Genomic DNA, 16,451 nt, shown 5'->3' with positions numbered 1-16,451 from the left:
AATCGCTCTGGACTCGCGGCTCAGTGTTCAGGTACCCACGCCCGCTGAGATGCATCCCCGACACGTCTGCACGTATGGATGCGTGCGTGTGTGCGGATCTGTGTGTGCGCGTAAACAGCTTCTCATAACTGGAGCTGCGGCAGCGGAGTCCTTGGAAGGAAGGGGCGACGACAAGCCGTTGGAATCGTGATTCAGGACTATTAGGGAAAGAATGAGCTGCTTCTGAGTCATCGCGAGCCTCCAGACTTTCCCCGCAGTGTGGCAGAACTTTGTGCTGATGAGACAATAGTGAAGCGTGTGCGTTTCCTACAGGGCAGACCATTCCGGGGCTGGGGGAAGCCTGGGGCCTGCGCCCGGCCGCGGTGGCCTGGCCTCCTCCCCGCGCCGCGCAGCTCCCCGAACCCGGCCGGTTTCGGAGTCCCCGCTGGGCGGGCGCGTCCGGGGCGCGAACGGGCAGCGCGGGGAGGGAAACGGGCGCGTGGCGGGCCCCGCGCGCCCTCGCGTGTCCCCCGCGCCCGGGCGCAGCTGGCGCGGTCGGTCTAGTGCAGCGCTCGGCTCCGCGCCTCGGGCGCTCGGCTTCACCTTCAGAGGCGCGGGGCGTGCGCGTCCTCCTCCCGGGGCCGCCGCCTCCCCGCCAAGGTAGGGACCGCGGTGGGGGCGCCGCGGGCCCGCGGGGGCGGGAGGCTCAGGGCCGGGGCCTGGACGCTCCTGGGACCTCTGTGTGCGCCGCTGGTGGGGGGCGCCGGGGAGGGGCTCCCGGGAGCTGGGAGGGCGGCTAGGCTTTCCCTGCTGGTAGTTGCTGGGCTCCGCAATTCCAGGAGAGGGAAGATGCAACTTCAGGCGGCGAGGCGAGCGCCGGGAGGTGGTTTTTACCGCAGTGGAGGGGCGGGGTGGGGGCCGGGGTGGGAGCGCGGAAGAGGCTCTGGCTTTGTACACTTCGTCAAAGGCGACGCGGGAGGAGGGGAGCTCGGATGCGCTCTCCATCCATTAGGAGACAAAGAGCAAATTGCCTTACTTTAAAGTAAAACGCTCTGGTTAATGAAGGTGAGTGATGGGGCTGCGGGGCCCGAGGAGCCGCTTCAATTATTAAGGGTTTGGCTGATGGGATCGATGCGGTGGGTACCGAGCGCTGCTGCCTCAGGGAAGTGTTAGCGTGAGGGGGGGTTGTTTGCCCTCTCCCCTGCCCTGTTTGCCTGCCCATTAGCGGGGAGCGTATAAGTGACCCTAACATTAAAGAAGTGAGAGCCTGAAAGGGAAGTTAGGGCAGGGGCAGGGGTGGGGGCGGGGGCGGGGGCGAGGGTTCCCGCAATGACTTGGACAGGGGTGGGAAGAGGGGTCCGGATGGCTAGGACTCCTCCGAGAGGCACCCAGCCAGGCTGGAGCAGGGACTGTGATGGTGGTGGTGGTGGTGGTGGTGGTGGGGTGAGGGTGGGGGAGTTACTGATCTCAATATATACTCGGGTATATCCAAGAAAAGAAGAATGCTGTGGATGTGTGTGTGTTGGGGCGGGGGGGGGGGGGGTTGGAAAAGCGCTTAGTCTGCCATTTTCAGAGAGAACTAGCATGCTGAATAGCTACGAGCAGTGTTTTTAGATTAAACTGTCTCGTTAAGTTTTAAAGAAACTTTGTATGGATAAGTTCGCTAAAAGCCAGAGCGTTGGTTATTTAAAACAGGAGGAAGGTTGGTGCGGTGACAATCAGCCCCAGTGGGCTGGGAAGGCAGTGGACCCTGCGGTTAGGAACCAGAGAGACCCAGCCTTTTACCAGAAAATGTGGGTCTGTAAGTCAGCCCCATTTATTATCAGCCTTAATAAGCTCCCTGCAGCAGACGGGGAGCTTCTGGGCTGTGTTTGTATGTTACTCATTCCGCTGGGCTTGTTGGTAAAGAATTACTCGGTCTCCGGGTGTGCAAAGATTAACTTGCTGAGGCCCCTTTTAAAATATATTCATTCTGTGCCTTATTTAATCCAGATGCACAAAAAGCCATTTGCTGCTTCATTGTTGGTTTACATTTTTTGAAAAGGCGACTGGTATAACCTGTGGAATTTGAAATGCAAATAAAAGCCTGTGGGAGTTGAGGCAGAACAAATCGGCGTTTATAAAGTGCAAAAGATTTAATGTCTTTGAAATCATTGCAGAGGGGAAAAAAAAAACGGGAGAGGGGGAGTCATTTTTCAGGGAGTGAATTGTGACGTCAGGGCTTTTTGGAAAAGATATTTTTAAGGTCTGAAACCCGGGTATGTAAAGTGCTTACAGGAAAAACAGATTACAAGATTAACATCTGTTAACATGATCATTTATCTCCAGCCAAAAATAGGTCAGTTCTTAAGGAAACACGATTGCTGGCGCATGCTTAAATAAAATTAAAAGAATGAATTCTTAATTTAGGACCGGTGTTTTTTATAACCTGACCTATGAAAAAAACATTTTTTATTTCGAGATCAGTGAAAGGTCAAAGTTCCTTTTGAATGTTGAGTACAGCTCTTCACCCTGCGTCCACCCCTCCCAGAGGACCCCCCTTTCTCCTTACTCTGAGCTCTCTCTTCGCCCCCTCCCGGGATTGCTAATTCCCTTTTCATCCATTGTGGAAGTACAAAATATACTTAAGTGGATATTGTCTGATGCCCCCCTCGTTAAAGAAGGAAAACTCTCCCCACAGATGGCTAACTTTCAGAGCTCTGCTGTTCTTTTACCATTAAATGAAATGGTGGGGAAGGGGGGGGGGGGGGGGGGAAGGAAACAGCCTTGTAAAGTTTCCCTGCCCCCTGAGTGAGAATGACGGCTCTGTTGGCCAATCCGTAGCGGCTTTCTCCATCCCGGAGGTAATTTGGGGTGTGAGTGTGTGTGCGCGCGCGCGCGCGTGCATGCGCCCATGTGTCTCTGCACACTGTTAAGTCCCACTAGACCCGCGCATCCGCAGGCTCCTGATTTGCACAGCTGTGTGCTGTAGACGTGGACACACTTTTATTCTAGTCTGTGCAGCTAGATGGGCACACCGCAGTTCAAATGGAGACCCTGCCTCCTCTGAGTGTCCTTCTCTAAAGAATGGACATAAGAGGCGCTTTCGGATTCCAGTCGAAACCTGGAGAAGGGGGAAGAAAAGAGGAATGATGTGATTATGCTTCTCAACAACTGGGGAATCGGCTCCTTTCGTCTCGTTCCCACGCGGCAGGCGCGCCCCAGCGCTCTGGGGGTTCGGGTGATGGAGCCCACTCGCCCGGCTCAAAGTGCACAGAGAACGAGAATTGTTGAAACTGCTGCTAACTCCGCACCAAAATGAAGGCAGCATGTACCTTTCGACTTCAAATTTTATTTCTGGAAGTTGATACTTAGTCCTTGGCAAATTCCAGAAGGTGACCTACTCATGGTCAGTGCAAGTTCTGTGGCTCGCCGAGCTGAGTGCGGAGCACGGGCGGGGAGCGTCACGGGCCGCCCCACGCTCCGTATGGGCTTGATCTGGCACCAGCTTCCCTGGGAATGTTGGTAGTGATGTGTGTGGAAGCGTGTGGACCAGAACTGGCCTGGTAGCATCTGTCACGGTTGGAGTTGCTGGGCTGCCTCACTCCTGGATGGATGGTGATGATGCGGTGCAGGGGTTAAGGACCCACGTGTGCCCCCTCCCTGCCCAGAGACCCCTGCTGGGAGATACCTGGGAGAGACCCGCGCCCCAGCTGCCCGGCCGGACCGAGGTCACCCCGAGGCCTACGGGCGACCCCAGGCGACCTTTGTTCTCCCCTTGCAAGAACCTAACTCGGTTAAGAGGCGGTGTCCGGCCCAGCGCCTCCAACTCGGGCCATTTCCGCCCCCCAAGGCGGAGCTGGATCCGATTCTGCCTCCCGCCCTCCCAGTGAGATCGCCGGTTGAGGAATGGGCAGCAAGGGGGAGGTGTCGCTGGATTAAATCATTCCTATTTCTGTATCTCAAGCTTTTTGGCGCTGGGTCTGGGGCGCCGCTGGGGAGGCTGGGGGCGGGGCGGGGGCGGGGGGGATTTACCTGCCCGCCCCGGGGGCGGGGGCGGTGGCGGCTTGTTGCTGGGCTTCCTGGGGGCGGGCCGTGGGCGGGGCGGCGGGGATAGAGGTGGGGGAGGGCCCGGCCCGCGCCCCCGCCCCCCGGCGCCCGCCCCCCGCCCCCCGCCCCCGTCATGTGGAGCGGACGTCACACGCCTGCACTGTAACCCAAGAAGTGAAAGAGACGGGGACCCACGGCCCAACTTCGCACCGTAACAAAGGCGGGGGTCCGTGCGGGTCGGAGGGGGACCAGCTGGGGAGGGAGAGGGCTGGGGGGCGGGGGGAGGGGCAGGGGTAAGGGAGTGGGACGGCTGGGGAGTGGGGGTCTGTGGGGACGGGGTGGGGGTCTTCGCGGGTCTGGGGAGTCGAGGCCAGACCTGGCTCGGGGTCCGTTGCGGGGGCGGGGGGCGGGGGTCTGCGCCAAGCCCGGGGGGTCTGCGCGGCTGCAGGGACCGCGCTCCGGGGCCCAGGCGCCAGGGAGACCAGGTAATTGGTTTCTATTTTAAACTTCACTTTGTTCTGGCGGAGGTGGGGCGGTGGGAAAGGCGTGGCCCTCAGGACGATTACATAAGTGTTCACACCTGATTTGGTCTGGGGCCGGGGACCTCGCTCAGGTTTGGGTGGGAGGTGCTGGGGCGCGCTGGCCCGGGCACCCGGCGAGGGGCCATTGCGCGTGGGTGTGTGTCCTGCCGGGCGACCTGACCCAGCTGGGCGCGCGAGAAGCCGGGTGGACCAGGGACCGCCTTGGAAGCCCAGATGTGCCCGTGGGCGTGGGCCGAGCCTGCCAGCGGGGTCCACCGCGTAACAAAGGGCAGGGCTTCGGGACCTTGGGCCGCGCACTGTGCTGACCTAACAGCAAGTCACAAAAGGAACTTTAGACAGTGGTCTGAATTAAACATTAGTCTCCCCCCCCCCCCCCCACCGTGAACCTGCCATTAAGTCTCCGTCCTGATTAAAGATGATTTAAAAATGGATGTATCTCCACGCCGTGGCTGCGAAATAAATACCCTTAAAGAATTGACCGACGTCGACGCAGGGCTGGCTTCTCCCCCAACAGGATCTTCTCCAGATTATTTTCCAAGCCGCCCCACGAATATGATTGGGGTATTTTGGTTGAGGAATGTAAGTGCTACTTTAAGGAAGGAGGCATGTATGCTATTCAATAGGCTACTTTCTCCTGCCGCGTAAAAAGCTCCTTTTATCATTTGTTTGCTCCTCCTTCATTTTCTCTTGCATTCTTTGTGGCATTGAAATCACTTGTTATTTATATTTACATAGACCAGCCAGAATTAAACATACCACATACCACATGCTACTGCTGCGTGTGAATGGAGAGTTTCCCCCTCTTGGTAAAATTGGAGAGAGTTGAGCGGAGCTGGGGGTGGTGCCTGGGTCTGAGAGTTGGATTACAGGGAGGACATCTTTGGTTTCACAAGAGAGACGGCCATGCCATCTTGAATGGGCCCTGGGAGAAACTGAGCTCTGAGCAAGGCTCACGGCTTTTGGTAATGGAATTAGAATTTGGATGTGCTGAGATACAAACAGCATGTCTCATATTTTTCTTAGTTCGTTTCTAGGACTTTGTTTTCTTAAGCTTGCTAATTTGCATATGCTGAAACATTCAGGGCACTTTAACATTCTAAACAAATAATCCCCTGGGTGTGTGATAGAGCTAACCAGGAGGCCTGGGAATGCCTTTCCGAAGTGAAACCAAACAGCTAAATGCATATTTGGTAGGGACAGGATTCAGCAGTCCAAAGGCAGGCGTTTTGCTTATTTTTGTTTCTGAGTCATCCTCCCAAAGACTTACTGTACTGAAATGTACTGGCTCAAGAACTTTAACTTTGGAATGTGTCACTGATGATCTGGGAATACTTTATACGACTGGAGTTAATCCCACTTATTTGTAAACAACTTTTAAAGTTGCCTGACTAATTTAGAGATTAATCAGTCTGAAGGCCCACGTTTCTAACTTTACAAGATGTTATCCCAGAAACCAGCCTTCAGTGAATAGAATAAGAGATGGTTGTGGAAAGAGGTCAATGTTGAAAGCATGTTGTCTCCACTTCTACAAATTCAATTTCTCCTATATTTACCTTACTTAAGTCTTGTGTAAAGCATTTGATACTAAGATTAACTGAACAAGGAAAGGAGGCTTCTTAAAAAGAATGCCTCAAAATGAGGTACACTTTAACAGATGGTTTTCGGCCTTACCAAATAGGGGAAAATGATAATGTGACCTGCAGATTTAAGTAGTGCTTAGTCATGGATTGTTCTTGAAAAACCAGTACTCAGTTTACTGGGTTGTTGTGGATTTTTATTTATTTGATTTCAGGATATATATTGCTCTTATTTATGTTTTATCAGAAGGAATCTTTTTAAAATTGGGAGGGAGGGGCTGTAAGTCTGACTGGAGCTTGTGTTTAGAGTTTCAGCGGCATTATACCTTAATGCCATGGAAATAGGAAACTGAAATATAAGCTGATTACGTTCAGCAGGAAGGAGCTTGTCCAAACCAGTGTGCTTTCCTGATATAATATGCTTGTTTTAAATGTTCAGGACAGTACTCTGTTTTGGTTTTTATTCTGTTTTCATTGGAGAAAAGGGCGTGTGTTAATTGTATAATTAAAAATGGCATTTTGCTTATGGTGCAATTAGATTTCTGAGTGAATAAGGCTTCTCTATTGCATGGGAAGGAAACAAACAACTTTTTCATTGGCATTTGAGGGCCAGTTCAGCTGGAGACATCTACACTAGGTGATAGGCATAGATTTAAGCAGAAGTCATAGAACTAATGGAAGAAAGCAGAAGAATGTTAACTTTATTTGATGAGCTATTTGCATTATAAATGCTTAAATGTAGAAGTAGCATTCCTTCTTCAAAGGCAGACATCTTACTGCTGTAAATGTGTAAACACTGACAGCAATAAATGTGGATAGAGCCAATCTGACACTATCAGTTAGTCCTTGCAAAAATGCATCTCTTGGCTGTCCTGACCCCTCCTCCTCAAAAGTCCTGGAGGCTGTGGGAGAGTCTGATGAGCCCCCCTCTTAGTGAATGTAGTCCCCACAATACCTTTGGGCCCTTGGGCACCCTGGGGGGCCTGGTCTGTGCTGGCCCGACCCCAAAGCATGTTCCTCTTTCAGTGTGGGCTCACCTGCTGCCCAACTAGCACCCAGCACTTGGAGTTGCCTGGGCTGGCTTACCACGTGGCATCTTTGATCGCTTCCAGAATTATTAATATCTAAATGTGAATAATTAATTGCATTACTGTCTTTAGCTCCCAGACCCTTACTCTGGTGGAAACTGCATGTCATGTGGGTTTGCATTTTTCAAGTGAATTGCATTGTTGGGATGTGGGTGTGTTCTGAAGCCTGACCGGGAGCTGGTTGGAAGATGTGTCCATGTGTCATGGAGACAGATGACAGCATGCAGCTTCTAGGAGGCAGATGTAAGTGTGGACGACTGATTTGAATCCACAAGCTTTGTCCACTTCGCCAGGCAGTTTGGGGAGCAGCAATTATTTGACTTCTTTCTGTGTTGGGCTTGGTGCTAACTGGGAGCATGAGCTAACCCACGTGACTGTGGTCCTCTTCTCCCTCCTCCCTCCTCCCCTCCCTGGGGCTCTCACCCCCCCCAACCTTTCTATCCAATGGCCAACAGTGAGTGTGTTGGCAGCAGCCTGTTAAGGACTGAATGTGTCTTGGGAGTGACAGCATTTTCCAGAATCAGGCCTTGACCTCGGTCTTTTTTGGCCTCAGGAACAAGTGAGTTTGGGGTGCAGGAGGTGGACCGTTCTCTTTGATGGAGGGGTGACCTCTGCCCTGAGTAAGGTGAGATCATACCCCCTCCCCACTCACCAGAGGTGGGGGAGTGATTTATAGGGGGAGTCCTCTTTATCACTGGACTCTAGCTATGAATTATCTTAGTTTTCAGGAATATTGGCAAATTGTCACAAACCATTTTAAGGAAGGAATCACATCAAATGTTTATGAAGAATTTATTAAAATTAACCTTATGGGAAGACTGAAGAAAAACTTTATGAATTTGAAATCTCATCTACTTCTTTAAAAAGCATCTTTATTTAGAATTAATTTACCTCAGCAGAGGACCATTTTAGGGGCATGACTTGGCTGTAGGAAGGGTACATATAAGGGCGCTGCGAATGCACGGCTTGTGTTTGAGATCCGAGAGCGGCTCAGGTCTATCAAGTGTGCCTGAGTGGGGAAAGGAGCAGTTGTAACTGTCTGTTTGTGTAGTCTTTGTCCCTCGAATCTGGCTACACGTGATTTGAGCAGCTGAAGCTTTTCTTTCCGAAGCTCGCCTGGCTGTCATATTTATGTGCAGAATGAGATGTTTTCTAGTGGCCTGCATTCGAGTGGTAAGGAAGTGTGATTCTATGGCTCTGGACTTCGCTTAAAAGTCATTTTTAAAAAAAAAAAATCGGGCATTTAGGCTTCACTACCAATGGCACTGAAAATGACAAAGCAGCAATAATTAGAAATGCAGCTGTTTTCAGCATGCAAACATATGAATATCTGTAATGAGCAGAACATTACACAGAGGAATAGAAAAATAGTTTAAAAAGCAGCTATGTCAGATATAGATACATTTTGCTGTTTACTTCACATATGTGTTCATTCTGGTTGATTTTTTTCCCTGGTGTGTGTGTGTGTGTGTGTGTGTGTTTATGTGTTATGTGTATGTGTGTGTATGTGGTCAGCAATGTAGTCGCTAAGTTCTCAAACCCACTTTGAGAAAAAGGTATTATACAGGGTAGGGCAAAGGTAGGTTTACAGTTGTGAGTACACAAAACACAGTTTATTCTTGGATTAGTATGTGTTATTGTTTTCCCTACAAACAATTGTAAACCTATTTTTGCCCCACCCTGTACATGCTGGTGAAGTTTAGATAGTTCCTTGCCGGAGTGGTGAGAATAGGGTGAGATATTAGTATGTTTTCAAGACAGAATGAATCTGGTGTTTTATTCCTTCAGAAGCAGGTAGACTTGTCTCTCACCGTGTGGCACCCCAGGGAATTGCTGATGTCAGCTCAGCCCTGGGATACAGCTGTCCTCCTATTTTCTTGCTCATTTAGGGGATAGTGAGTGCAGGCGACATGTGGTATTGGCTTTCAGCGCCCGGTGAAAGGGAGACTTAGAAATTTAGGTTCTGTGTTAAAACGCTGTAGTTTTTTCGTAATGGCTAAGAATTAGTAAAAATTTTTTCAGCATTATTTAGTAACCCTCGACAAACCCTTTCCTCTTCACTCTTCCCTGTCAAAGGAAAGGGTGTTTGTTTAGGAATTTTTTCCTTTGTTTCAGAAAAGGGCAACATGTGTCTGTCTCTGCCATATGGCACTATTTAACCTACGTGGCTCAGGCTGACTCGGCACTGCGCTTGCCTTGATTTATTTCAGCATTCGAGAATGTTCTTTGAAATGTACAGCGCAGGGTGCACCGAAAGTTGTGCGAGAGGCTGTCCCTGGCTTTCGCAGTTTGTTTAGCTGATATTCAAGGGTAGTGAGCTGGTGTTACTGTTATTGTTCCTGAATTAATTTTTGTAGGAAATAGTTGAACATTAAATGTTGACTGAGTTAATTCAGGAAAGCACGGAGCCCAATGTGAGTTAAAATTTCTGCTGATTGCAAATAGGCTGAGGCTGGGTTGGTAAGAAGGGACCTTCACTAACTACTTCCTTCCTCCTTCCTGAGTACTCCAATGATTTTAACCTACAGCTAGAAAATATGTGTGTTTTTTCCTTAAAGACTTGGCTATTTTTGAATGGATGGGTGAATCAGTGAGCAGATCCTATTTCATAGTTTTTAAATCTTTTATTTTTCAATTATAGGTGACATACAATATTATATTAAATTCAGGTGTACAACCCAGCGATTAGACATTACCTAACTTACTTAAGTGATCATCCCGATATGTCTCGTGCCCATCTGACACACCACACCAGTTGTTTCAATATTACTGACTATATTCCCTGTGCGGGACTCTACATCCCGTGACTATTCTGTAACTGCGATCCTGTTTCACAGCTGAAACTTTTGTGGTGGTGTTCTGGAACTGTCTAGAGCAGCAGTCGCCAACCGGTGGTCCTCAGACCACTGGTGGTCCGTGAGGTCCGAAAGGTTGGCGACCGCTGATCTAGAGGCAGATCTGTAATGTTTCCACTCAGGGATTTGTTTTGTTCACACATGCTATCAGTATACATTTGCATTTTTGGATTGACTTGTATTTAATTCACAAGGGGGGCTTCTTCAGCCCTGTCTTGGGAATCAGTGAATACAGAGAATTGTAGAAGATTCCGCCTTCATTTTTAACATCCTGCAGGGCTGTGGCCTTGCTACCCATGCCAGCCCATACGAATCCATGTGAACCCATGATAACACATGTCAACACATGCTAACAATGCTAACACATGCTCGTGTGTCTCTAGGCATCTCTCTTGTTAGCTTGAATTGTGCCATTTTAAGGAAAAAAAGTAAACATATTTGTACTCCTCCCTGTGTGTGCCCACAGCAGGGCCTCCATGCACAGAAAGGTGGGCTTGGGTGGCACAGAGAACTGCTGCCATGGGCAGGAGCACTGCTTTTGTTGATGCATAATTTATATTGACATTATCAGTGACACGGAGAGAACACTTTGGTGCCATTTGAGAAAATATCACCATTGACATTGGTAATTATATCCCCGCAGATTTAGATTCATCACACCAAAGCTTTCTCTGTTGTTAGTGTGACCATTAGCATAATGGTGATAATTTGTCCCTTTGTAACGCCAAGCATCTTTAGATTCCCGTGGTTGTGGTTAAGTACAGCATGGCCCAGGTGCTCACATGGCTTTCTTGTTCCAAAAAATGGCTTTTTACTTTTTAAAGTAAGAGGCAAGGAAGATGATCTCATTCCTGAAGCCAGCTTAGAGACTATGACCCTTAGTAAGCGAATCTCGAATGTGAAAATACTTGCCTTAGCCACGTAAACTTGGGGACAATTCTGTGGAGTCCTGGGATTTGTGGTAGGATTAAAATTGTCCCCAGTAAATTACCCTGGTGACAAAAAAGCAGAATCTATTGATGGTTTAATGGGAAGATTGGCTTATCAGTTATTTTCTAGGTTGATGAAAGATTATGATTTGCTTAGAATTTGAACTTTAGAAGGGAAGGTTAATTTTCCTAGCTACCCATTTTTTATTATCTGTAGGAACTGGTTAAAAAGGGAATTTATTGCAGTAAGAATTTGAAATTTTATGTGCCGGTGGGAGACGATTTACAACCCGTGAAGGGACAGGTGCCAGCATGCATTTCAGGCTGTCCCTATGGTAGGTCTACCAACTGTCTCTGGAAGTTGTCCACCATTTAGGAAAATGCATTAGATCCTTTGGGCCCCCCAGGCACCCTTTGGATGGTTCCAAGGTGGTGGCTTACACTTCCCCTTGCCCGGACCAGAGTACATGTGGCCCAGAGTATGGATTTCATATAGGTTAGGAGTATTAAATAGATTCTGTGGAACAACCGACTATGGATTTCATATTGATTAGGAGTATTACATTGATTCTGTGGAACGACTGGGAAGGAAAACATTGACTTTCGTGATTATTTGCCTTTCTTTGTGAATTTAAGTTATTTCGATTTGGGTTTATTTTATTTTTAAAATATGTTTTTATTGATTTCAGAGAGGAAGGGAGAGGGAGAGAGAGATAGAAACATCAATGATGAGAGAGAATCATTGATCAGTTGCCACCTGCACGCCGCCTTCTGGGGATTGAGCCTGCAACCCTGGCATGTGCCCTTGACTAGAATAAAAATAATAAAAGAAGCAGTTGGCTTCTTCGTACCCTGTGGGACCCTTCAGTCCACAGGCTGATGATCTATCCACTGAGTCAAACTGGCTAGGGCTAATTTGGGTTTGTTTTAGAAGGTTAATATTGAGTTCTATATATCCTATATAATAAAAGCCTAGGTGGCGTCATGCCCTTGCGCGATGCCCTCACGCAACATTGTCACAATGTGGCCGCCACAAGATGCCCGCCCTCATGTTGTCACAAGATGGCCGCCACAAGTTGGCTGGCAGGGGAGGGCAGTTGTGGGTGATCAGGCATGCAGGGGAGGGCAGATGGGGGCGACCAGGCTGGCAGGGGAGGGCAGTTGGGGGCCATCGGGCTGGCAGGGGAGGGCAGTTGGGGGCCATCAGGCCGGCAGGGGAGGGCAGTTGGGGATGATCAGGCCAGCAGGGGAGCAGTTAGGGGGTGATCAGGCTGGCAGGCAGGTGAGTGGTTAGGAGCCAGCAGTCCCAGATTATGGGAGGGATGTCCGACTGCCGGTTTAGGCCCCATACCACAACTGAGAGTTGGTTTTTGGGTGAATCCTGACATTTTACAGGTACTAAAATAAAGGATTTAGTGACTCAGTGATGGACAGGGCTCCAAGCCAGCTTTCTTGATTCCCCCAAAGTTTACACCAGGCTGATCGCACAAAGTCTGGTGGGGTAACACTCCACATTCAAGACCAGGTTGTTGCCCTGGCTGGGTAGTTCCGTTGGTTAGAACATCGTCCTGATACGCCAAGGTTGTGTGTTTGATCCCCAGTTAGGGCTCATACAAGAATCAACCAATGAATGCATAAATAAGCAGAACAACAAATAGATGTTTCTCTCTCTCTCTCTCTCCTTCCCTCCCTCTTGCTCTCTAAAATCAATGAATTAAAGAAAAAAATGAGCTTGTTAAGAGCTGGTCATTTTGTAGTATGCAGACCTGGCCAGTGATCAGGCATTTAGAAAGGAGACTTTGTACTGTCCCCATATCTATTTCATTTCTAATGCTTAGCTAGAGCTCCAGAGAGAAGAAATGTTGACTAAAGTTTTGCATCTCTCAACGAGGATATCATGTCCGTGTGAAAATTGGACGTATGGTCCCATTCAAAGGAGACTGCAAGGGCAGACCAGGTCACCCAAGACCCCGAAGCTGTTTGCACAGCTCTCTAGTTCAGCAGGGGGCCAGGATACACGTTTTCTTGGGAAACCCTGCACTGGCTGATTGGCATCTGGTCTGCTCCTGGTTGCTGGATGGACTCTGGCAGACAGACCAGCGTGTAGATGGGTCCCTGTCCCCTCAGCTGGCTCCCGGGACGTGGAGCTGGGCCAGGTGCAGCGAGGTTTTCTTCCTCCAGCCAGAGGCCCATAGAAAACCTGTTTCCTTCTGCATTCTCCGAGTGAGCAAATGTGGCTGACATTCTAGGTTTTCTCTGAAGAGGAAAAACTAGTAAGCTGAGACCCAAATTTAGAATGCTTTCCCCTTTCTGAAGAAGCTAATACTGAGAACGTTTTCATTATTTATCTGAAATTACATCCTAGGTAGTTTGCTACCTTTCCAGAAATTTCTCAAAAACTTGGATGACCGAGTGTAAGCTAAGAATTGCCCAGATTGGTGCCATCAGTGTAAGACTCGGGCCTTATTCCTGTGTGAGAATGATGTGTGTGAGGGTTTGCGCAGGCTCACTTGAGTTCCGGGAATTGAAATCTTGCTATTTGCATGTGGGTCGCAGCAGTTGGCTTCTGCATACCCATCTCATTCCATAAAGGACGAGGTGCACTAGAGGTTACACGTTAAATATATAGTAAAACAAAAATGAAAACCAAGGAGAAAATGGACTGAGAGGTCACAACGAGGGGAAAATAGGACATATCCAGATCATAATGTCCCCTTCAGGGGGTGTACTTGAATCAAAATTTGGAGTCTGAATTTCTGGCAATTAAAGCAAGAGTGAAACATGACCATTTATATGCTGCACCGATGAGAAGGGGTAAAACTCACCAGTGATCCCACGAAAGAAAAGCCTTTTAAAAGCTTGTAACCATAAGGAAACTTTTTACGTTGATTTTATACTGGCTGATTCTATACATATTTTTATGTAGACAGTGCCTTCAACAGTATTCTCAAGTCCCATGACACAGCGGCCTTTCAAAAGGTGGCAACTCGGATACAAAGAACCAATGGCAAACGAGCAAATTGCGAGACATGGAGAGCTGGTTTTTGACTCTCCGTGACAGTATGACCCAAGTTATTGAGCATGACAGTTTCCTGTTATGTTACAGGTTTAACTTTTATTACTGATGACTTACTATAGGACTCAACCTTGGCGAATGCCTCGATAGCCAGTCCCACATAACTCTGTGAAGCTCACTCCCTGTCCACAAACACTGGTCAGATGCCTGCCTTTCTTTATGTTCCCTGTTTTTGAGCATCATTCCAATTAAGAGGGTAGGGAGTCACATTAGTCCCTCTCCCCCATGTGGACACCGGGAACCATACTTTTCAGCAACCTGGTCACAGTGCCATCGCTGGGTTGCCTGAGTGGACCGTTCTTGGGGCAGTTGCCCTGAATTTGTGGTCTTCCTCATGCTTGTTCAAATGTGTCGAGTTATTTGTGTGTCGGTCTGAGCCATCTGGCGTTGTATCACATGATGGAAGACCAGTGTCCCCTCTCTTGCCTATTCCTCCCTAGGTGGCTGGGATCACTGCTGAATCACCCTGGAGGAGCTGGGAGTTGATGTGTAGTGTCCTCTGAGCTGGGACCCAATCAGTATATGGCCATGTCTGCTCTGAAGACAAGCCAAAGTTTTGAGTAATCCATCAAGAAAGAGAGATTTTGGGGTGGGAGGGGGGCGGGCATGGAGGGGAAGTCTGAGAGTTTGAAGCAGGGAACCATCTAGCCTTCCAGCCCACTGGAGGGACTTGGCTCTACCCTGGTTCCCTGACCCCTCTGCCTCTCTCTCCTGTTCTGGTCGCTTAGGGAGGGTCCACTCTCTAGGATCCTGAACCCGGGGTCTGTATTTCTAAAACTCCAGGGCTGGGGTCACAGACTTTTCCTGTAATGGGCCTGAGAGTATTTTGGGCCTTGAGAGCCCTCGTCTCTGTGGGCACCACCTAGCTGAGGTTTGTAGCTCAGGACCCAATAGCAGCAACTAGATGCACTGCATTGATGGACTCAAACTTGAATTTCATATTATTTCACGTGTCCCAAAATATTGTTCTTTCGATTTGTTCCAACCACTTAAGAATGTAAAAACCATTTGTAGCTGACAAGCTTCACAAAGACAGGTGTCGGGCAGGGTTTGGCCCACAGCTGCAGCTTGCTGACCCGCTGGGACCGTGCAGCCCCATGGAAATGCGAGGCACCTGTCATGGGAGATTTTTTTTTAGTGACCACGTGAAAAAAGTTAAAGAAATGGGTAAAAGTGATGCCAGTATGTTTTATTTAACCCAATAGATCCCAAACTTCACTTGTGCATGTAGATGACATGCCAGTTATTACCAAGGTGTTTTTTGTTCTTTTCCATACTAAGTCTGTGAAATCGGGCGTGTATTTTACAGCCCGCCCCCATTTGGACTTGGTGCTGTTGGCCCCACAGAGGTTGGTGCAGCTGTGGGGGGTTTGGGATGACAGGCCCAGTTTGGGAAGCCCCCCCCCCCCGTAGCCCGCTACCAGGTGCCAGGGTTGAGGGAGAAATCTCCATTCTGCAAGTTCAGCTTTTTTAAAACAAGGACGTTGAGGGAAGAAATGTTACTTTGGAGCTATCTCAGTGGAATTCTAGCAATTAGAGGGAAAAAGGTTCCTTTTACCACTCTGGGGTCTGTGCCCGGAGCCCATGGTGGCAGTGTGGGACAGTGGGCAGGAGGCTGGGGCCCACTCTCAGCACGTCTGCCCCTGGGAGTCTCGGGTAGGTTGACCAGGTAGGTTGAGGAGGGTGCTCTTGGATAAAAGACCCATCCTGTCTAGGATTTTCTCCAAGTTCCCCGAGGCCAGACCCGCCTCCCATATGGCACCCGGTCACTGAGCTTAACTCTGGCCCTGGGGTAGGTAGAGAGGAACTGAGTGAGGTGGAACCCAGCCTGCAGTCATGGTGCTTCTGGGCATGTCCTGGAGCCGGTGCCCTTCACCCCTTCCTGTAGAAATGGGCCTGGCCTTCCCTGAGGGCCAGTGACGGTGGCAAGAGGTGCTCTGGGGGAAAGCAAAGGGAGCCCTTCGCAACTGATGAGTTACAGACAGAGGCCCTTACCCTGAGAGTTTCCGAAATCAGAAAGTAGGATGGCTTGAGTTTATTCTGCCTCATCCAGTGATCATTTTACATCCAGAATCAAAACTGTGTAGCAATTTGGTTATTTCTAATTGTTGCAAGTTGAAAAAAAAATCATGTTTGTTTTAGAAGAGATGAGGATTGTGATCTAATTGAATGAGGTAGATGTTATTTATAGTTTGGTTCACCTCACGGTGTAAAAAGCGAATTGATAGAATGTAGGCGCTGTTCAGTTGGCTTGGGTGTAAGGTGTACGCGCCGGGAGAGCCAGGCAGACCTGACTTCTTGTTTTGTACTTGGTGGTTGTGGTGGCAGAATAGCCACCGAGTGCTCTTCCTGTCGCGTAACTGAGGACGTGAGTGA

The 16,451-nt window shown here is 49.1% G+C and overlaps 1 protein-coding gene across 4 annotated transcripts in view; it reads left to right on the top strand.

Moving 5' to 3' along the window:
- The first annotated feature begins 359 nt into the window (after positions 1 to 359).
- ZNF516 (zinc finger protein 516) overlaps positions 360 to 16,451 on the top strand; it is an 88,663-nt gene continuing 72,571 nt past the window's right edge. For 2 of the 4 annotated variants that reach the window (XM_079784001.1, XM_079783998.1), the window contains exon 1: positions 360 to 639. The gene's annotated coding sequence lies outside the window, so the exon portion shown is untranslated. Of the gene's footprint in view, positions 640 to 919; positions 1,045 to 4,151; positions 4,235 to 16,451 lie in introns of those variants that run through there. The other 2 variants (XM_079784000.1, XM_079783999.1) reach the window with 2 other exon arrangements.

Source organism: Cnephaeus nilssonii (assembly GCF_951640355.1).
Source record: "Cnephaeus nilssonii genome assembly, chromosome: 11".
Lineage (NCBI taxonomy): Eukaryota > Metazoa > Chordata > Mammalia > Chiroptera > Vespertilionidae > Cnephaeus > Cnephaeus nilssonii.
This window is presented reverse-complemented; position numbering and strand designations above follow the sequence as displayed.